Source organism: Danio aesculapii, chromosome 7 (genome assembly GCF_903798145.1).
Source record: "Danio aesculapii chromosome 7, fDanAes4.1, whole genome shotgun sequence".
In the NCBI taxonomy this organism is placed as follows: domain Eukaryota; kingdom Metazoa; phylum Chordata; class Actinopteri; order Cypriniformes; family Danionidae; genus Danio; species Danio aesculapii.
In genome coordinates this window covers 36754823-36778688 of record NC_079441.1, presented here as the reverse complement: position 1 = coordinate 36778688, position 23866 = coordinate 36754823, and the positions used below count along the sequence as shown (strand labels likewise).

Below are 23866 nucleotides of genomic sequence, written 5' to 3'. Positions count from 1 at the left end.
ATTATAGTAGTAGCCATCTTTATATGAAAATAAAAAATACACAGCTTTTATTACATTGGCAAAGCTTTATTTAAATCCATGAATTTAGTGCCACATCTTTCACAATAACAAACGCCTGAGAGCAGTCTAGTTCATCCCCAAGCAGCAGGATAAGAGGGTTCTGTCTCTGTTGCTCCTCCTCCTCTAAGTACTGAACGAAATACAAGTATACACACATAAATTAAATAATGTCCAGCATTTATTGTCATAAATAATGCACCTATAAGTCGCAAATCAACAAATTCTTGTTTTTCCTCCTGGTATGAGGGCCGAACCATCTTGCTGCACAATCTGTATGGCAGTGAAGAAATGATAGCTGGCTGAGTTGTTAAAGTGACATCTCCAAAGTGGGATCTCCAAGGCTGTCTTTATATCAAACAGAAAAAAACACAATAATTAAACTCAAAACAAGACCCTCATATCAAAGGTGAAATGCTATAAATTGGGATTAAAACAGAGCTGTTATGCAGGATTGTCTCACCAGATGAAATGTCTGCTTGAACTGGTAGATCCAAGGCTCTCTTCTTTTTTTGCAATACGAGAGGGTCCGCAGTAATGCATCTCCCCAAACCTCAAAAAGTTTCTTTGGTGTGTGGGTATAAAATACCTGTCCTGAGCAATCTAAAAATAAATAAACAAAAACAGCACTTAAATCCACGCCATGCAAACAGTACAGTGGATTTATTAAAGGGATATTTTACACAAAAATGGAAATTCTGTCATCTGTAATTCACCCTCCCCTTGTTCTAAATCTCTCCTCAGATGAACACAAAACATGATATTTTAAACAATATAGGTAACTAAACCATTCTTGGTCCACAGTGAAATTCCATAGCGTTTTTGTCTTCTGTTGAAGTCAGTCGGGAGGGGACTATTAAGTTTTTCATTTGCTTTGTCCTTTAAAGTTTTCATTTGTGGTCAGCAGAAATAAATAAAAAATAAACAAAAATCAACAACTTGAGGGTGAGTAAATGATGAATACACCCAAAAATCAGGGAAACACCCATACACTACGGGCAATTTAGTTTATTAAATTTACCTATCCTGCATGCGTTTGGACTGTGAGGGACATGCAAACTTCACACAGCAATGCCAACTGACCCAGCTCCAGAAAATGATGGATTCGCCTCTGCTGCTGAATGAGGGTGTTTCACCGATTTTTGGGTGTATTCATCATTTACTCACCCTCAAGTTGTTGATTTTTTTATTTTATTTTTTCTGCTGACCACAGATGATAACTTAAAGGACAAAGCAAAGCAAAAACTTGATAGTCCCCACTGACTTTAACAGAGGAAAAAATGCTATGGAATTTCACACCAAGAATGGTTTAGTTACCTACTCCTCCATATACCAAATGATGTTCGCTCCAACCTTAAAACAGAAATTTTAAACTTGCACATGTACGCCGGACCAAATAACAACAAAAATCATGTATTTACCCAGTTTAGCAATGGAGAAAAGATAACTGGAAGGCTGTAAGTGGTCATCTCCAGGGGTACCTTAAACAGATAAAGAGAAAAAAAAAACAATAAAAATGCGCACTTTTAGCTGCAGAATTAGTCTTTTATGTGAGTTGTTAAGGTGCATCACATTTGCAAATTTGGTGGGCAAATAAGGTCCATTTTACATGGTCAATTGTGCACTGATGTTCATCAGTGTGCTTAATTCTCATGCTCAGAAACTTCAGAAACAAGAGTCAAACTCTTGATCACAGATTTCTACTGAAATAACAGTCATAACGCATTAATTAATATAAATAGGTTAATGTCTGTAATATCTCAATTTGGTCAAATGTTCCAGGAGTGGAGTTCTGAAATTTCTGAACTGTGCTTAGACTCTAAATCAGTCATCTGTAATTACCTGTGGCCTCATGCCTGATACAGTCTAATACCAAATTCACACTGAAATAAGGCACAGAAACACTTTTGAAAGAGACATTTGTGTCTTTACACACTACCGGTGCTGTTCAGAGAAGTATAAATGCATTTACAGAAGAATTACAAATGTATCATTTGATTTTAAGACATATGATGATGTAAAGACACCTTTACAACATATGATACTGCTTAAGTGTGTGTATCTGTGCATTTTTACATCATGTAAATATTACAAAATACAGAGCTGTTGTTTTCTCACCTTACTCAACAAGATTATCAAGGAGGATTAAAGCTCGCTCTGTCCAGAGCAACCTACAATGAACAAACAAACAAAAAATAAAATTAACCACAAATTAACATGAGCTGACAGACAACATTTATCAGTTGAGTGGTCACAGCATCACCTGAATTGAAAACTGGGCAAGGACAGTGTATGTTTAAGGGCTTTGCATTATTGTTTATTAGCATATATTACTACTATTATTATACAAAGATTCTTATATGTATAATTTTTTTAAGCTTATATTTAATTGTTGTATGACATATATAACCGATTAAACATTTATATTAGCATCTAACATTATCAGGGTTGTGGTTTCATCCCTGTATGTTAGTATAAGATGTAGGGAAAATGCAATTTTCAGGGCCTTCAATATAGTACACACAAACAGTAATATTACCATTTACCTTTCAATAGATAATAATCAAGTACCTTGAAATGGATCATGAATCCTCTTCTGATAAAAGATGATGTAGCAAGCTTCTGCTCTGCTCGTCCAGGATAACTTTCTCACGTTGCGATCCATTCACCGCCCTCTAGCGGCGATTAATAACCAATAATAATATAATGCTCAGATTCCGTACTTCTTGGGAAAACTAGCAACTTCCTGAACAAAATGTAGCACATATATGTGTCTATATTAGTATTTAATTGTTACAATATAGTTTCCTAGCGAAAGGACAGTGTTTTTAGACAACATAACATACCTTCAACAAGACTGGACGCGACTCCGGTTTGATGTCTCTGCTGGGTCCTAAAGACGATATTAACGGCGGAATATCTCAAATACGTGTATCATTTCCTCCAAAACAACCGTAGAGATGAACACGGAGGTGGAGAAAGCGTTTTTATCCGCATATAGATCGGCTATGAAGCGCGCACGCTTGTATCATCAATAATTAAGAGTCCAGGTGAAACAGATATAAAAAAAAAACACGACACGAGGAGGCAATTTGATTAAAAAAAAATAACAATATTACTGCATTAGAGCTTGCATAAACTTTATAACGCAAGAGCAGCATCACGTAGGCATATTATCACAGCGGTTCTGTGTCAGATCAATCAGTTGACTTGAAATTTTAAAATTGTAACCCAACTGGTTGAGTTATTAAATAAATAACCCAATAAAAGGTTTAAAATAACCCAACAAAGCACCAAATATTTTTAACTCAACCATTGGGTTAAATAAATAACCCAACGTTTTTTAGAGTGTAGATATAGTCCATGTTTAGTCCTTGTCAGGAAGACAGACTTGCTCTAGTCATGTACCGTAATTCACTGCATCTGATTGTGTGGGCCAGAGCTGGACCAGAGAGACTTTGCTATGTGGGATAGGTTTGTTTACCCTCGTGCACTGAACTATGTGCTTCTGTGAAAGTGATATACAGTTTGATGTAATAAGAAGGAAACATTCTATTGAAATCCAACCACAAGTTTTAAGAAAAAATGCATTTGAACTGGTTAATACCAGGTGGAAGCAAGCAGCAATGCATTTTGACTGACTGCTTGTGATCAATTAACTAAAAATGCACGTGAAGGGGGAAACAAGGCCTTGAAGATGCACAAATAAGGGTCTTTCTGAGCTGCTGAAGAGTAGAGTATCGGCTGTCTGTATAATCTTTACAAAGGTCTTTAACACACACTTTAGAGATGTGCTTTTCTCCTTAGACCTCTCATTATCACATGCCGACTGTTTGTCTAGTCACACTTGCTTACCAGAAAACAACCTGTGCCGCCATCAGTCTTTATTTCTCTCTGTTTATTAGTCTCTTCGAAACCCTTCAGTCAGTGCCTCTCGTTAAAGTGACACTACACGTTTTAATTTAAAGGAGCTTCCTCATTTGTTATATATTTTAGTAACCAAGTGTTATTAAGTACTGTATAAAACGTGTTTAAAAAAGCATATCACTAATTATAAAAACACTGATAGTTCTTGCTTAAAGAGAGTAGTCACGTTTATATGAGCTCATGGCAGTGTGTTGACAGAGGAGAGAGTATGTCAGTGAACTTGTTAGTCCACTTCTGTCATCAGTGTTAGGTTTGTCTGTAAATGAATCCAGAGTCATGTGATTCTAGATCTGTTATTTCTAACAGTATAGCGACAGTGTGTATCAGTTTTTCTTCACTCAAGCAATCATACATGTCTTTGTGACTTAACACTTTAATAAAAAAAAAATAATAATAATTTTGTGGTACAGCAGCTTATTACTAAAGTAGTACACTTAAAAACTAACTTGCCCTATATTGTTTTTGCAATTGAAAGATTCCTAATGGTATTGTAAGTGTTCATATTACTAAGTCAATGTATGGAAATGGCATTTTTCTGATAGTAAACAATCAAAAATATCTCAGCAGATTAGTCCAGAAGATGTGTTTGTGAGGTTTTGTCTCTTTGGCTCCTCTCTCTTACACTGTCCCAACGGAAGATGCTGCAACATGGACACAAACTGCTTTCTTAACTACTAACGGTCTCACCAACCCTGACAACAAACTGGTTACTTCACCATTTTTTTTATAGATTTTTATTTTTGACTGCACTCAGAAAAAGATTTGTATTTGATGTATTTGATGTATTTGATGCATTTAAATTGCATATTAAAAATCAATTTGTATTACAGTGATTACATAATATAAACCAATTATTAATCAAAAGTCAAATATATTTTCTTATATTTTTAAGTAATATTGTTTAGACAACATAATGCAATATTCAATTAAATTCCATATTTGAATCAATAAGCAATATTAAATGCTATATTTTAATCATGTTCATGTTTTGTTTTCCACTAAATGCACTTAGGTATAATTACAATATCCCTGACTGATGCGTTTTGATTATTTAAATACAGATTTAAGATAAGATATGATCATAGAATAAAAACAACAATAATAATATACCATGCCTTTTTTTAAGAAGCAGAAGAAGTTAGTACTTATTTCAGAGCCTTATTTAGGACTGAAAGATAAGCAAAACATTACATGTATTAGTTTAAATAAAGACCAGTCCAACTGTTTGGATCTTTATATACAGCAGTGAAAATTCAGCAGTGAAATTTTAAACCACACTGAACTGAACTAAACTGAACTTCAACTCTAAAAACTGGACCTACACAGTTTCTATTTACTAGAACTTCTATGTTAAGCTGCTTTGATACAATCTACATTGTAAAAGCGCTATAGAAATAAACATGAATTGTTTATTATATACGTATCTGTAATCATAAACGCAGGACTTCAAGTTTAGTTTTGCTAATGATATTTTGCCTAATATGACTGTACCTAATATGAGCCATCTCAAACACACACACACACACATATATATTATATATATATATATATAATAGGTAAGGTAAATAAACTGTATCGACAAGATATTTTAAAAACGGTAAAACCTACTAAGAAATCAAAAGAGTTTTAAGTAAATTGCACAATAACATACAACGGACAGAGCAAGTTTATTAAATCAATGATCCATAAACATTGGCATATATTATCTTCTGATGAATCTTTAAATAACAAATTTTAATATAATCCATTATTTACTTTATAGAGATCCCAAAGTTTATCAGATATGATTATTAGTTCCGATACAGTGAGAAATAGGAAATCCACTTTCATACAAGGTTGTTTTCCATGCAGAAATTGTGCCGCATGTCAGAATTTGATAAAGTGCAAGGAATTTTTGAATCCAGCAGCAGGTAAAAATATTAAAATAAAAACATGTATTACCTGCTCTACTCGTAATATAGTCTACATGTTAAAATGTCCGTGCCACAAAATATACATCTTCACACCAGCAAATTAGCAAACATAAATCAAAGACAAGACAACTTCAGCAGAAGCAAGACACTATAGATTTTGGACATGACGTTAAACAACTAGAATGCATAGGAATTGAAGAAGTGTTTGAGTCACATAGAGGAGGTGATCTAAATAAAAGATTATTACAAAGAGAAGCGTTCTGGATTCATAAATTGAAATCACTTACACTAATAGGAATGAATGAGGAGTTGGACCTTACTGTGTTTCTTTCACAGTTTGTTATTTAGCTATAATATTAGGAATAATGGAAGTTGTAGTGACACAAATAATGAGATGAAAATGGATTTTTAATGTTTTTGAACTGTTGGAATTTCACTGTATTGACGTATACGTAAATAAGGGAATGAAAATAATTAATATGCTATTTTCCTATAAAATGTTTTTGAAGGTAAGGGTATTTCTCATCTGGTTGATTATGATATACTGAAATGAAAAAGAGACTGTTTGTAATCATCGAGTAGCCGTCTAGATAATTGACACAATATAACAATTGTATTTTTTAATGTTTTGGACTGTCGGAATTTCATTGTATTGTTGTAAATATTCTATTTTACAGTGAAATAATGTTTTTGAAGGTGAGGGTAAATATTTGTTGTGTGGTTAGTTATGTGTGTTGAGGTGAAGGTTAGATTGTCTTTAATCATCGAGTGACCGTCAAATGTGTTTTTTAATGTTATGAACTGTCAGATTTTCATTGTATTGATGTACACTTGGCAAATGATGGTAATTGATACGCTATTTCTCTGTGAAATAATGTTTTAAATATGAAGGTAAATAATCCTTATGTGGTCAATCATGGAATCATGAAATATAAATTAGATTGTTTTTTGATCATTGAGTGGCCGTCTAACTAATGACGCAGTGTAATTATGGGATAAAAGGGTGGATTGAGAGGATTGTACCACACACTGAGAGAGGCATTGTGCTGAAACATTTGTGTTTTTGAATCACCCGAAGAATGTAAAAATAAAAACTGTACGAAGCAATTACTTGAGTGCGAATCATTACCGTTTTGAATACTATATATATATATATATATATATATATATATATATATATATATATATATATATATATATATATATATATATATATAGTGCAATCTGTGTGTGTGTGTATATATATATATATATATATATATATATATATATATATATATATATATATATATATATATATATATATATATATATATATAAGCAATATTGATGAGAGACAGAGTGTAAGCTGTGTAAAGCAGATCTCTGTATGCGGGCGCCCATCTCACAGTGCGCCTGTCTTCAAGAGAGTAATGGGGGGGGATGTATGTGTGCATATGAAAGCGGAGCCAGGTGTGTGTATTTCCGCTGTTATGCTCCTGTTATTTAACCTCTGCTGCGTGAGATTTGGAGTCTGATAAGACTGCAGCGCTTACTAACAGACGCTTGGTCACTCAGTCGCACTGTTTCTGAAGGAGATAGGTGTTCGGTAACCACAGCCCCGGGGCCAAGCCCTGCCCCCTCGGCCACAGGAAGTGTGGAGACTGATAAACACACAGCACTTCCTCTTTCTGCCCCACATCTTCTTAACCAGCAACTTCCTCACAGTACAGTCTTACATAACCCACACACACACAATCATGCACACTATCACCGCAGGTACAAACATGCACGCACGCACACACATAGCACTCACGAGTCGGGATAAACATTTAAAATCTAATATAGGTCTTGCAAACTATAATGGAAGATTAGGTCAAATGTGCATGTACCATTCGATCCTTTGTCATTGATCCAAAACAAACATAATCACCTGATTTAATCAGTGTTTTTATGTAGTGTGTTGTGATCTCACAGAATCACATGAACCGTCAAAGCTCTCACGGTGTCAGTGGTGAGAATTTAGCTTTATTCGACCATCGTTGTTTCTTTGAACAAGTCTGTGGACACATGATGTTCTCACTGACAGCTGTTTCTAGTCACTGTGCATCCAACAAGTGGCCTGAGACCAATAAACACTGTGCACGCACAAATACTCCACACAGGACCATTATTTTCCTTCTGGTACAAACAATTGCAGTTCATTTCTTACTTAGATTTACATGAGTGTGAAATGCATGTGTTTCTTCTCAGCCTTTTCCTCCATCCTGAGTGGATGTCACTACAGCCCAAACAGTTTTTGGACGTGTGCGTCCAGAGTGTTTCCGGTCATTTGTTAGTTTAGTTGTATATGTGTGCACTGTTTGGGGTGAACATTTTGATGGTCCCCCATTAGACATACTAACCATTCAGTTTAAGTAGTACAGTATGTCAGATTATACACATTAGAATGTTAATAGATTATGACTTCATATCTCTGCTTTTTGTAATAGTGACCTTTTTACCTCTTTTCCATCAGTTTCGATTTCATTATTGCCTTAAGAGATTTAGGGAACATCTTTAAATCATTATAAGCCATGCACCAAGCGATTCTTTTTATGAGATAATTACAAACTTTGATTTGAGGCAAAGAGATATATGGATATCTAACAAAAAATAGTTACATCACCTTTATTTCTGTTACACTTTACAATACAGATGGCATCAAAGCAGCTATACAGAGATAAACAGGTGAAAAAGAAGAATCAGTTATGAATGACCGTGTGAATGAAAATTGGTTGTTTTTGCAATTAAGCATAGCAAACCAATGTTAGACAATTTTAACCTTTTCATCTTTATTTCTATAGCGCTTTTACAATTGTGTCCAGTTTTCAGAGTTGAGGTTCAGTTTAGTTCGGTTCAGTTTAGTTCAGTTCAGTGTTGTGTAAATGTCCCTGCTGAAAGTCCAAACAATGGAGAGCAAATCCATCGATGCGCAGCTCCACAAGTCCCAACCAATCAAGCCAGTGGCGACAATGGCGAGGAACAAACTTCACCAATCGACGAAAGTGAAGAAAGAAAAAGAAATTTTTGTGGAAAAACCAGGCTCAGTTGGGCATGACCATTTCTCCTTTGGCCAAAATTCCTGTGCAGTCTAGGCGCCGGAGGGTGGAGAATACTGGATGTCCATCATGGATAATCTGCAGGTGTGAATAGGTCACCGGTGGGATTAATCCTTGAGGGATTAAATGAGAGAAAGAACTACAGTTTCATGAAGCAATGCAAATAAGACAATTGAATAAAAATCATGGATAAATATCAAATGTGTTCACTTCAAGTTATTGTTTACAAACAATATATTTGAAGTTTATTACATATTATTTTAGTTTATTGATTTATATAGCACATTTTTTAAAAATCTATTTCAAATTGTGTACTTTTGAAGAAAATGAATTGAGTTTAATTCTGGAACTTGATTGTTTTGACAAACAATAGCAGCTCTGATTCTTAAAAACGTAATTATAGTCAAAATGGGGTACTATCGAAATAAAACGTTTTCAAAAATGATTTTTAACATACAAACAAATACTGCTATATGAGTATAAGTATATTTTAATTGAACAAATCAACCAATCATAGTGCAGGAATCTGCTAATTCCATTGACCCATAACACATATACTGTATACCCGTCAGTGTTAAACTCATTGTGTCTCTATGAGTAGATGCTGGGTAAGGGTCAGGTCATATTTACCTGAATGAGATGGGTATGCTGCTCTTTGTTCATATTCTAAAGAGAAAAGCGTTTCTCAGGAATGCAAACACTCTCTGCATGATCTGACTAACCAGTGTGTGAGTATGTTTGATCATGGGTGTGTGTTTAAGTCAGCAAATTGCGAATTTCAAGGAGGCCTAACTTTTGTCTAATCGTGATAGAAGTTAAATCTTTGGCATAATTCAGCTCTGAGATTCCTCAAACACACTCTGTTCACCTGGCAGAACTCTGCACAAAGGCCTGAATTACATTGATTGAAGGAGCATGGCTTATTTTTAAATACACCATTATTTATGCTGTTCCCTGAATAATTTTAGGGATCCTCACTCTAAATATATTTCCCACATCAACAAAGCTGTCTTAAACCAGGCCTCACTGCCCTATCAAGGACAAATTATAATATTAATAACCTATTAACGCACGAGAAAATGCAAAGTGATTATCTGAGAATCTCACTGTTAGAGGTACTATACAATATATGCCAAGCTTATGGTCTGACAACTTAAAATGGAGATTATTTTGAAAATGAACTACATCTGATCTAGAAAGCTGAATTAAAGAACACTACATGCCTGCTTGGTGTTGCATGGTTGTTTTGGTTGTCAAAAAGTCATGCAATCATATAGTAATAAACTATACCTTTGCATGAACAAAAAGAAATCACATTTTTGCAGTATATCACTGTTAGACTTTGCCACAATTTTACAGCTATTTACTGCAAAATGGCAAGTAAAATACCACATACATTTTTTACAGTTCACTACTGTGATATGCACTGCATTGTGGGTAATTTTACAACGTTTACAGTAACTCACTGCATCATAGGAATTTGCGGTATATTACTACCCTATTTTAATCAAAATAATCAAGTACCTGTATACTGTAGTTCATGACAAAAATGAGACAGCTAAAAATATCAATTAACATCTTATATCACAAAATGTATTTATAATAGATTGATGAATAAATATAATCTTTTAAACCATTTAAAGTGGAATAACAATGATAAATAATAAAATAATAAAACAATAATAAAAAATACTGTTGTGCTTGATCTCATCATTGTTTGGACTTTATTAAATTGAATAGTAAATACTAAAGATAAAGGTTTAAAGGTTTTAATTGAGATCAATTACAGTAAAAGTATCAAAGGGCATTTTACTATGAAAAGAAGTTGGATATTTTACTGTAAAATGAAATTACGGTAGGGCCCTGCTACTGTAAAACACATTTACAGGTAAGTTACTGTAATGATGAAGTTGCAGTAACTTGCTGGCAACAGTGCTGCCAGAAGTTACCACAAAAATATAATAAAATGTAATAAAATGTCTAACAGTGTGCACTGCAGGGATAATAAAGGTATAGTTTTCAAAACACAGGCTGCCAAAATGCTGATGCTTTGTAAGCCTCCAAAACGGATAAAAAGTTTTCTGTTTTAGTTGAAAACTGTCACCCCCCCATTCAAATTAGTATTACAGTAGTAGATAATAGAATGAAAAACTATACAGTCAGATGTTTACAAATTCTATATCTTCTATATGTATATGTCACAGTTGATATATATAGCAAGCCACATTCATTTTCTTGCATAAATGGTCTATTTTCTACATGATGTCAACAGCATTATTGTTTGAATTAGCAAAGTGGGGGCAGAGGAAACATCTCTTCTTTAGCACAAGTGAGAGTGATTGTGTTTTCTCAATTAAGTTTACATAGACAGTTTCTCTTGCTTATGTCATTGTGCATGAGAAACTGAGACAGGGAGACGGATGTTACCTTGGCCTGTGAGTAGACAATGAAAGAGGAATTTGAATTTGTTTTCTTATTTATTTGCTGATACAGTGTGAAATATCTGCAGAGAAGAGATTTGTTACAGCTGTTCCCAAATCATTGTTTCTTTTTCTTTACATCTCAGTCTGTAAAAACAACATGGCTCAATGGCCTTTACATTCAATTATTTGCTTGATGCTTCATGCAAACATCTTCATTCTTGGCAAAACCAGATTTACTTTTGTCACAAGTGTATGAACTTATTTTTCCTGGAAGTGTTTAATAGAGGAGCACATCGAGGGAAAGATTAAATGCTAGATTGTTTATAATCTGCTCCATTTTCTACAAGATTTCATTTGATTCGGTTATCTGATTGGCTTAGGAGAAGCTGCATTTTCAGAGGTAGAACCTTTTTAGTTGCTGATGTTGGATTATCGTAATAAAAACATGGCTTAGCGTGTGATTGAGATCTTATCCTGCAGATATGGATATTGCAGATGAGGCAGAATCCTGTGTGGATTGAGAAAAGTGTAAATTTACTTCCTCTTCTGAACAGTGTTACAAATGAAACTGCATTTTATCAAGTCATATTTTTATATAATCTTTCAATCACAAACACAAAGCTTTATACATTTGCTCAACTCCCACTTGTACCTGCATCCATGTATCATGTTACAGTGTTATCTGTTATAGTATGATATAGTTATCTGTGCATAGGATAACATTACAGTTTTTCTTATAAAGAGATACACCATGCCTTCTGTAGACAAGTAATTCATTCATTTATTCATTCATTCATTCATTCATTCATTCATTCATTCATTGTCCCATCTCAAACATATTAAATACTAAATGGTTGTCATGAATGCACTCAGGACCATTTGTCAAGTCGGTGGATAAATGGTAAGAAAATGTTAAAAATAATCTTCAGTTACTTGCACAGACACATTATTGCATCGTTTGTGACTCTCAAGGTGCTGGTAGCCATAGATAAGCATTTTATAAATCACCAATGACCTTGATTTCAGCAAAAAATACATCTACACTTATAGTACATTTACATTTTTGTGTGAATTATCCATTGCTCCCATTACTTAAATACAGTAAATCAGAAGTTCTTCTATTACATCAGGGGTGTCAAACTCAGTTCCTGGAGGGCCCAAGCCTGAAGGACTCAATTAGTTTGATCAGGTGTGTTTAAGTAGGGTTAAAGCTAAACTGTGCAGAGAGTTTAACAACTGTACTTTACATCAATGAAAATTCTAGAAACAAAAACAGTTTTCTTTTTCTTCAGACATTGTCTGGGGGTTGATAACATTTTGTGAAAATCTTATCAATATAATGCATCCTTGTTAAGTAACTAGAAAATAACTGACCCAACTACTAAATTAGACAACTGTAGGGGAGCACAGGGCACAAAGTAACGCAGAGTAAAACGTAACATGGAGTTTTAAGGTATTTACTCAGGGTTAACCATGGCATGCTTCGGTTTTCACCACAGTGTCGGCAGACGTCTTCCTGCCAATTATTGTAAAAAATAATTGAAATTTGGATGAGAAACACAGGAAAAAACATTTTTGCAGCTTAAAACTATTTTTATTATACTGAAATATATATATATATATATATATATATATATATATATATATATATATATATATATATTATTTAAAAAAAAACTGTGAAGGTATGTTAGTGAAAACTTATATTGTTGTGATTACCATCTTCTAGGCTAAAAGATGAAACCATTTTAAAAGATGTAAAATACACAGTGACTGCTAGCCAGTTTTAAGGAAAACAAGAGACAGCGGGGTTAGTTGTAACAGGGTGTTACAATTAAGCCACACACTGCAGGACACCAATTAAACTAACAAAATAATTTTTGAATTTTGAGTGTAATGTTTGGAACTTTTTTTATATTAAAATGATTTTTTAATAGAAAAAAATATATTTTATTGCTAATAATAGAAATAAATGCTTAATTTAATAAATGCACTTTTGGCCTGGTGATCATAATTTCAGTGCTCATTTGTAGCAGAGGCTTGTGTTTTGTTGGTAAAAAAAAAAAATAGAGTTTGTCTAAGGCCAAAACCAAAAAGTGTTTCTTTGTGCCCCACTCTCCCCTATTCTATATCTGTAAATAACCATTGTGCTTCATCTTAATCTGTTTACTTTTTCTCTATCAATAGTTATATGAATATATGAACCAGAGAGTCATTTTGCCTCATATAACTAGCTGTTTCACACCTAACATTTGGTTCTTTGTCTATTAACATGCACTGCAGAGGTCAAAAGCTTCCTGTCAATTTTGATAAACTAATGAAACGTTTAAATGCAAGGCAAGATAAACCTTGCTACATACTATGCTTTCCAGTAATATCAAGTTCTGTGCGATGACCTGCATCTATAGGATATTGAGAAACAAGACATGCTGCACACATCATTTAAATTTGATTGGGGACATTGTGTACATTGGGTAATTTGCTTAATTCTGGACATGTTACCTAGCATGAATGGACATATTGCTCAGGTCAGGGCATTCATATGGTGAACGTCCTCATTGCATCATGTCCTCTAAAGTGCTTTCTCAGAAAAGCAGCATAAAAATAAAGAACTCACGAGTGATGTCACAATAGAATGATGGATCTGTAGCATTGCTAGAAGACATTCTACACTAGCAGAATGCAGCATTGTGGTCGGATCGAGGAGATTGCGCAATGAGAGTAATTACGGTTTTTCAGTAAGTGAATGAGAAGTGGGCAGTGTTGTGACCTTGCGTACCACTGGGTGTGGGTGAAGGTGGCTTTTCTACACGTCTTTCTCATCAGCCCTGGTTAAAGCTGTGGGAAGTTCCCTATTAACGGATGAAATGTTTCTGTAATTTCCTGAAGAGTTTGCAAATGTCTTTAATGATCGCTCATAGGTCAGATAAAAAGATGCAGCAAAAGCAAAAATTAGCAAGTAAAATCACTTTAGAACAACCGTGTGAATGTAGTGCTTTCTTGAGAAATGACATGTGCATCCGGTGATTCATATTGCTCTGATGCTGTTGAGTTGTAGATGTTCTACACTTAGGGTGCAGTGTTTCCTCTAGGATTTTTTCCAGCTGTGGTGGCAGGCCTTTTTTACACAGATCTATCAACTACCTGTGGCGTTATTTCAATGACAAATGTCGTGAGCGCAGTATTACAAGTCGAGATTGCATTTAAGTAATAGCCTACAAGCATGCGAACCTCTTTGCTTGCGCACCAAATATTTATGAATGTCTCCAATAAACCTACAGAGCGGCATTAATGAGTCCTAAAGTAAAGTGAAACGGCTATACGTTGTGTTTGCTGGCCTCACGCATCACGCACCTTTCAGTCAGCCAGTCGGTCAGTCAGCACTAAACCTTAAAGGGTTAAACAAATAGCGCACAGCACTTCTACGTTACAGAAAAGTTTGCGCTGATATAATTCACTTACCTTTTAATACGTTTTGGTGCGATTATCACCTGCTATTAAAAAAAACATGAAAGAATGTTTTGAATGACAAGCTGTAATGTAGCAGCCTTTGGCGTGGCGCCCTGCCATGGAAAAATAAATGTAGTGGAAACCATGGGGTGTACTCACACTAGGCTATCCGAACCGTCCCCAGGCACATACAGTATGACCCACATTTGCAGGTTCGTTTGACAAGTGTCCGAATCGGGCCCAGGCGCAGTTCAGTTGGCTGGCCCTGGCCCAGTTGGAAGAGGTGTGTCAGAGTGAGGTTCGGTTGGGCTTTGGCATGGTATACTTGTGTTGTGCATGTAAAGAGCGCAAAACTGAAGACCTGATGTCACTTTTAAGGGACTGTTTCATTTGGGGACTGATTTATTAATCAGTCTTACTTTTCAACACGAACTGTCATAGTTGATTAAAGATGCAAACCCCTTGCTGCACGACAGCTGCATCTTCAACAAACCTCCTAATATGTGCAGCACGATGACATTCATGAACATTTATGAGCATCAAAAGTGGTGGATCTGTTCAGCAAAAGATTTGACTGTGCATCACTGCAGATCAAACTACTTAAAATAATACAAAACAATATACTGTAACTAAAGTAATCTCCACTGTGCTGAGCGAGGGTGCTTCTCTTCCTGCACTCAAAAAATAGTTTGTTGAATCAACATGATTTACTCATAGCACCCATTGTGCATCTAAACAAATGAAGTAAACTTGAACTGCTTTGAATGTGTTATATGAACACAATATAAACATAAATTAAACATGTTTTTTTAGGCGTGTGTAACTTCTTTGCTGCTAATTGAATTAAAATGTTTGTGTTGTGTTTATCTGATTGAATCTATTCATATATTCTCAATGTCAGTAAAGCACTTCAACTTCAAATCAAGATTCATCCTTGTTACATCAACAAGTTTCGTTATTGTCCATGTATTGTTATTAAAATCTATTGTGTTACTTCAATTAGATTTGTCTTAGTTGGCAGAACTGAAGTTCTTAACTTGCAGCCAGATCACTGTGATTTCACCAAATTACCAATATAGCTATATTGCCTCATATCCTCACAATATGTCTCAAAGTACATTTTGGCAGTTATGTTAAACCATAGTGTGAGACAAAAAAACTAACATTTATACCTGGGGTGACCAACCCTGTTCCTGGAGATCGACCTTCCGGCAGATTTCAGTTGCAACCCATATCAAACACACCTGCCTGTAATTATCAAGTGCTGTTCAGGTCCTAATTAATTGGTTCAGGTGTGTTTGATCAGGGTTGGAGCTGAACTTTGCAGGAAGGTCGATCTCCAGGAACCACTGATTTATACACTAACACAAATAAACATAAAATTATAACAAGAGGATTTGTAAATAACTTTTTAAAGCTGTAAAATTGTAACATAGAAGAAAACAATGTTATTTAATAAAATACCAATTACAAAAAAGGTGTACTGAGCATCAATGATTGTTCCACTCCAAGCTTACTTGCTCTAGCACCCCATTTAAAGGAACAGTGTCATGCTGGCTAGGAGAGCTTCTGTCCAGCTACAAATGTGCATCTTCTTCATTCAATCAATACATCAGTCTTGTTCAAGCTCATGCTCAGGTTCATGCCCCAGTAACTTGTTTAAAGGGAACAGTGCAAAAATTAAATCATCAACATGCAAAAGGAACTGCAAGTGCATTTTTGTTTTTGTCTCCAAGTTACTTGTGCCAAGAATAAGTTGTCCATATACTGTATAAATGTGAAACACAACAACTGATGAAATCCAAAAGTTTAAAAATTCAGTCTGTTTAGCTAATCATGCACAGTGACTTCTTATGTGGTTTTATTGGTGGGTATGCGAACCAGCCTATAAATGCATACCGCCACCTACTGTGATGGAGGCGCAGAATAACTCACCAGAGAGAGTCGTTCATATCTTAAATCTTATTTAATCAGCAAGATCTCATCTAATTCATTTGATTATTTCTTCATTTAGTTTTAAACAACTAGAATGAATCATTTAACAGAACTAAACTCCTTCCACAAAGACATATTTGTATTTTGTATTGAGCAAGTGGCTTGTCGACTTTAAGTGTGACGGAACAGTCGCATCATCGATGACGTAAGCGTTCTCAGGCTCGGAAGGTAAAATAACTGTGAGTGCAAGCCGAGGGGAAGAGGTGAGGGGGGGACAATCACACCTGAGCAAGGTTCAAGACAACTGTGCCTAGTATGAGTACACTCTTATTGTGTGCATGTCTTTGCACACTAACGGCTAATACTGCACAGTGAATGAGGATTTGATTGGGACTACAATCACTGTGATTATTGAAACTATTTTTTTGAAAAACCAGCATGATTGATGCATATTACTGATGCATAAATAAATCTAAACGGGTTTGAGGGATTAATATTCCGTATTTTACACATGAAAAAAATGTTTGCTCAAAGGCAGTTTTAAGACAATAGTCAGTGTCTTAAAGTTTCAGAAGTGTCTACCACATTTAAATATAAGAGGGAATCCACTAAACGATCAATCTGAAAATGACTCACTCTCTAAATTGTGATGATTGGTATCCATAGCAACATTTTGGCACCTCATGCTTTCAGTATGTACTACTTTTGAAAATGTCACAATGACTAAAGACTTTGTTTGCCAGTTCTAACCAAATAATGCAGGATTGTGGTTTGTTTGTGTTCATAAATCTGCTTCACAGAGCACAAAGTTTTACATGTCTTCTCATTATACCCATCATTTCTCTGAATATCTGCTTGTTTAGTCATAACTTGGGCCAGACTGAATCTGTGGAATATTTTATTTCTTTATTTTTTCTGTGCCAAATAAAACATATATATAATCTGTGGAAGATTTTTTTTACAGTATAGGGGCTTAAAACAGATTTTTTTTCTTTTTACAAATTAATAACTTAATGTATTAATTATATTTATTTGTTTTTAAGGTTTACAATGCAAGTCGAATTAGGACCACGTGTTTGATCACCAAAAATACAGTAAGTCTCTCATATATACTGCTTATCTATTCATTGAAAGACATAAAAATGTTAATTAAATTGTATTGTACAAACGTCATCTAAACTGCTGCATATTATTCAGTTATATAACTGAAATAATTATTGACATTTTAAAAATGTATTTCATTCATTTTCCTACGGCTTAGTCCCTTTATTCATCAGGGGTCACTACAGCTGAATGAACTGCCAACTTATTAAGCATATAGTATGTTTTACACAACGGATGCCCTTCCAGCTGCAAGCTAGTACTGAAAAACACACACACACATTTACACACATACACTACAGCCAATTCACCTATAGCGCATGTCTTGGGATTGTGAGGGAAACTGGAGCACCCTGAGGAAACCCACGCGAACACGGGGAGAACATGCAAACTCCACAAAGAAATGCCAACTGACCCAGCCGGGACTCGAACCAGCGACCTTCTTGTTTAAGGCGACAGTGTTAACCACTGAGCCACTCTGTTGCCCAAAATGTATTTCAGTTAAATATATTAAACAAAGATTGAATGACGGGCTCAACAATTTGCAGAAATATTTTGATCGCTGTGGTGATGCGGTGGCATAGTAGGTAGTGCTGTCACCTCACAGCAAGAAGGTCGCTGGTTCGAACCTCTGCTGGGTCAGTTTGCATCTCTGTGTGGAGTTTGCATGTTCTCCCCACGTGGCGACCCCTGATTAGTAAAGGAACTAAGCCGAAAAGAAAATGAATGAATGAATTTTTATCAGTGTTTAATATTTACTTTTGGTATCAGCCTTTGAATCTGAATATGATGACACATGATGTCAAACTAAATAATTCCACTACTGTACAGAACAGAAACCTGATTTGGTCATGATCAGTTTTCATTACAACTGGTTTTCAATACCTGCAGTTTTTCGGTTGTCATTTCTGGAAATGACAAACAGTGTGTTGGATCATGCACTAAAATGTAAGCTTCCAACCAGATTTACAGCAATGTGTTCATGCCCAATGTAATTTATTATATTTCATCTACAACAATGTTGAGAACTTTTTAAAAATATACCATTGGTCATTAACAATTCACTTGAGCAGATTGAAACCTCAACATGCTTTCTTCGTTTCTCTCCACAATGGTAGGACCTAAAATGTAGAGAAATGATGACAAAATGATTGACAGATCAGTTTAAACACTGACAGGATGTGTGTAACTAAGCAACCTGTTAAAGATGCAATTATGACAAAGTAGTACTGCAAAAGCTCACCAGCTCTTCTCAAATACACATAGTTGTGTTTTTAGACAAACTGGGATGCAGAAGGTGTACATACTGTTTAGTAAATCTCTTTTACAGACTCTCAAAGGAAGTCAGCGCTACGTGTGCTTTTGTATATCTGTTGAGATAACCAGACTATCCCAGATGTCATCCACCGCTGGGTGTCTGTGGTCTCTGTCACCCTGTCATCACACACACGCACACACGCACACACACACGCAAAATACTGAGCTTCCCGGCAGTCATACCCCTCTCTTCCCTTCTTCTGGTAAGTTTCCTCTTTCTCCCCCACTTTTATGTGCTTTCTATAGCACTATCCAGGAAGCCAGAACAGCACGTTTCAGAGATATTTTATCAATCACACACACACGGATCTGATGTCACTGAGTGAGACCTGCCTGTACTGTTTGTTCTGGGCAAAAACAGGATTTTAGCGTCTTTCGAAATCTGCTAACTTCAAAACGAGGAAGGCCTCTTATTTGATCTAGTGTACTGTAAAGAGTCATGATAGTGGATGCAATCTAATAAGTGCACTTCAGGAATACTTGGTGCAAAGTGAAATTCATCAGTATTTGCAAATCATGTATTGTTAATTAAACATGAGTTTGGTCTAAATACATTAAGACAGGAGCAAAGCAAACATTATAATAAAGTAACTCATATACACTGGAATTCGAGAAAAAACCTAAATATGTTTATGTTTGCCTGATATTATTTGTTTCTGCTGGTTTTTTTGACATGTTATTCTTTTACATATTATTCATTATATGTAATAGGGCAGCATGGTGGTTAGCACTGTCGCCTTACAGAAAGAAAGACGCTGGTTCAAGTCGAGGCTGGGTCAGCTGGCATTTCTGTGTGGAGTTTGCATGTTATCCCCATGTTCGTGTGGGTTTCCCCCGGGTGCTCCGGTTTTTCCAACAGTCCAAAGACATGTGCTATAGGTGAATTGCATATACTAAATCAGCCACAGTGTGTGTGCGTGTGTGTGTGTGTGTGTGTGAATGCGTGTGTATGTTTTTCAGTACTGGGTTCCTGCTGGAAGGGCATCTGCTGCGTAAAACATATGCTGGAAAAGTTGCGGGTTCATTCCACTGTGGTGACCCTTGATATATAAGGGACTAAGCCGAAGGAAAATGAATAAACAAAATATTACATATATTACTACTATAATATATTGTATCATATTTTATTGTATGGCTTAATTACTCTTTGCATATTTAGTATATGTTCCACTCTTTTGTATAGTGGACGCCAATATTAAATTAAAGAAATTACAAAATGAAAATAAATAGAAATAAGGCTTGTAAATGTAATTATCATGGTAAATTAAAGGAATTAATAATCATTAGTAAATGTTGACATAAAAAAATGCAGTTCTAGGATGTGTAATGAATCGGCGACAACGGAGGTGAGGATCCACGTGCAGCTTTATCTAACCGAATCGTCAGGCAAGCAATGGTCAGAATAGGGACAAAGATTATACAGAAAATACAAAATGTTGTCAGAAAAAAAGGTGAAAGGTCAGGACAGGTGGCAAAACAAGAGAAAACAATAAAGAAAACAAAGGTTAAAAAACACAGCAAGCTAAAACAAGGAGAACACTTTGAATTGCTCACTTAAAGCTTACAAGAATCAGCAAAGAGTGTGAAAATGAGAGGTGTCTTTATAGTCCAGGTAATCATTGAGAATGAGTTTCAGCTGTGTGTGTGTGAGTGAGCATCACGTGCGCTGCAATATCTATAAGTCATGTAAAACTATTAATTGCAAACTGAAATAAATCTAATTGGATTATAAGGTTGGAATGAGATGTTTTATGAAATGATTTATATTTTTTAGCGCAATTATTTTGCGGTTAATTAAGAATTTTGCAAGGTTGCAAAACTTTGCGAGTTTTTGTTGATTTTGCATTGGATTCAACGATCGTGCAATCATGAAAAGCGAGGAGGTGTGAGTGAGTGTTGGGATTATTGTCAGCTTGGCAGACAGCATCATGGTAGTTGTAGTTGTAGTGACAGATGTTTAGTTCTCTGCATAGGCTAGATCGCTGATTATTGTGACAAAATGAAGGTATAATTTAATACATTATCTTCATGAAACATGTTAAATTAAATAGGCCTTGTCTAGTACAGTATGTCATGTTCAGTTGATCTTGCTTGTTTTCTCTGTAATTCGGTATATGCCAGTACAATATGCTGATATTATATAGTATAAAAATAAAATATAAATATAAATAGCCAATTCAAGTGAACTGACAAAGTGTCCCTAAACTTCAAACTTAGAGAATTGGGTAGATTTAATAAGCTATGACATAATCAGTGAAGGGCATCATGGTGGCGCAGTAGGTAGCAGGTTCACCTCACAGCAAGGAGGTCGCTGGTTTGAGCCTCAGCTGGGTCAGTTGGCGTTTCTGTGTGGAGTTTGCATGCTCTCCGTGATTGCGTGGGTTCATTCCGCTGTGGCAACCCCAGATTAATAAAAGGACTAAGCCGAAAAGAAAATGAATGAATGATCAGTGAATTAAACACCAGAAAATGCAAGCACTAATTGCATTTTTATTTTTATTCTTTTTTTGACATGGACAATAGACAATCAAGGAACTGTCCCAGAATTAGCTACATAGCTAAATTCTATCTGCAGTCCCTGGGCAGGAAATACAAATCACATAACAAAAATCACATAACAAAAACATAAACACAATACCAAAATAAAAAAAAAAAATTACATCAAGATTTTAATCATAAACCCCCACTTAATATTTACACACCTAATGCATTTTAACCAGCATTTCAAATGCAGCTTGAATAGGATATATGCCGAAGCATGCTAATAGGTCTTTTAATTTGCCAGTAACCTGGGTTAAGCGCTTCCCGTCAACTGTATGCCAATGCAAAAATCTGCGTGTTTGAGGTCAGTTTTCTTTAAAAATCAGCAATCTCCACTGGGTGAGTGATCTCAGATATAAAGTGGGTCTCAAATTGTACAAGAAGCACTGCATTTAATTACATTTCCCCCACCATGTCTTTATAATACGAGTATTTATTTTACCCCAGTCTATTCAATGGAGCTTCTGTGCTAGCCTGCCGATTCTGACGGGCGAGTGCAAATAAACAGCTTTTTGTTTCGTTTTACGCTTGAACAACTAAATGAATGCCAAAGTTTATTTAACAGATTGTATTTTACTTACATTACAACATCAATGCTGTAAAAGGAACCGTATAAAATGGAAAAAAAATTCCCAATAACGGGTCACAGGAAGTTTATCAGTGTGGGAAAAACACTAGCTCGGCATATACCCTATTATGCTAAAGCAGGACTCTGCCTAATGTTAATTTGTAAATTATTCCAATTATTAACAACTCTTACAGAAAAAAAACAGAACGACCAAAATCAGTCACTAAAGTTCTTTACACAATCACCTCTTGATGAAGATCTACTGTAGTTTGTCTAATATTATCAGTACGAAGGGAAACAAAATCCTACAAATATCTAGCTTGCTATTATAGTCACTTTAATTAAGTGTACTGTATTGTATATCCAAATGCATAAAGGCAATGTATATGACACATCATACAGTATATCTAATCAACATCTAGGGTGAAGTTCTGTCTCCATATGCATGCTGATGCACGTTAAAGATAATATCATTTATAGATAATGTGTAGATAAAGATTTGTTGTTGTTTGGAGGAGAGGAGCAGGTCAGTTGTCCATCTGTGATGAGTCAGAACAGATTTGAGGCGGTGTCTGCAGTGCTCAGCCTCTTCCATCAGGCAGAAAAGGGAAGCGAAAAGGGCTGACGGCTGCTGTAGGCCTCTTTTCAGTCTTCCTGTTGGGTTTAATTTAAGGACAAGAGAGAGAACGCCTGGCCTTCTGTCCACATCTCCAATCTCTCCATCCATCCACATTTATCACATGGTCCCAACGCCTCAGAAACACTGTGACCAACTTCTGTTTTTTTGTGTGTGTGTTTTTTTGACAGTTTGTGTATGTGTGTAGACTTCCATTTAGCTCAGCACATTTATGAAAAGGAAAGGTTGATAGAAAACCTCAAACATGCACCATGCAGCGATGCTAAAGTATGGAAATGATTTGAAAAACTGAAAATCATTTGCACTGGTTTGTTGTCAAAGAGGACAAACTAAAGCTTAAATTAAAAAAATGCCTGCACTATTGTAGTGTGAAGTGAAAATAAAAGCATAATCTGTTTTATATTCACAAATTTCCTTCTTTTGTCGATGGATTTCTATAAAAACAGCAGGCAGTGGTTCTCATAAAACTTTTATATAGCTCAAATATATTCAAAAGTTAGTATTTTATGACAGAACACAAACTGGCCTTAATATATTTCATCTTGGTTCGAAACCTTTTTATTTATATAAATATATATGGTCACAGAAAGGGGACTGTGACCAGAGCTGTGAGTATGAATGAAAGTTGATGGTAACAGAACATATGGCAAACTGGTAAAGTTTTTATCTTGTATAGAATGAGCAGTAGACCAGATGATGGAATGGAACCGAAGACTGATGGTGGATATGGGTAAGGAGGATACCAGGAAACACACAACCAGGAGGATATCACACTAGGAAGGAGGAGAGACGAAGACACTGGAGATAAACAGGATCAGACAGGTAATTCTAAGTATTAGTTCAAGGTATCACTGACTGTGAGAATTCATCCTTCTCGATAAGGTCGGACACAGAGTGGAGTGCAGGGTTTTATAGGG

General features: G+C 35.5%; 1 long non-coding RNA gene across 2 annotated transcripts; it reads right to left on the bottom strand.

The window, feature by feature from the left end:
• Nucleotides 1–225: 225 nt before the first annotated feature.
• On the bottom strand, nt 226–3396 carry LOC130232891 (uncharacterized). 2 transcript variants are annotated; one of them, XR_008838145.1, is made up of 6 exons: nt 2904–3396; nt 2629–2803; nt 2176–2228; nt 1479–1538; nt 521–660; nt 226–405 (listed from the first exon to the last, which is right to left on the bottom strand). It is a non-coding gene; the product is annotated as an uncharacterized LOC130232891 (long non-coding RNA). The 2 variants fall into 2 exon arrangements; XR_008838144.1 differs by having other exon boundaries at nt 2629–3396.
• Between the last annotated feature and the right edge of the window lie 20470 nt (nt 3397–23866).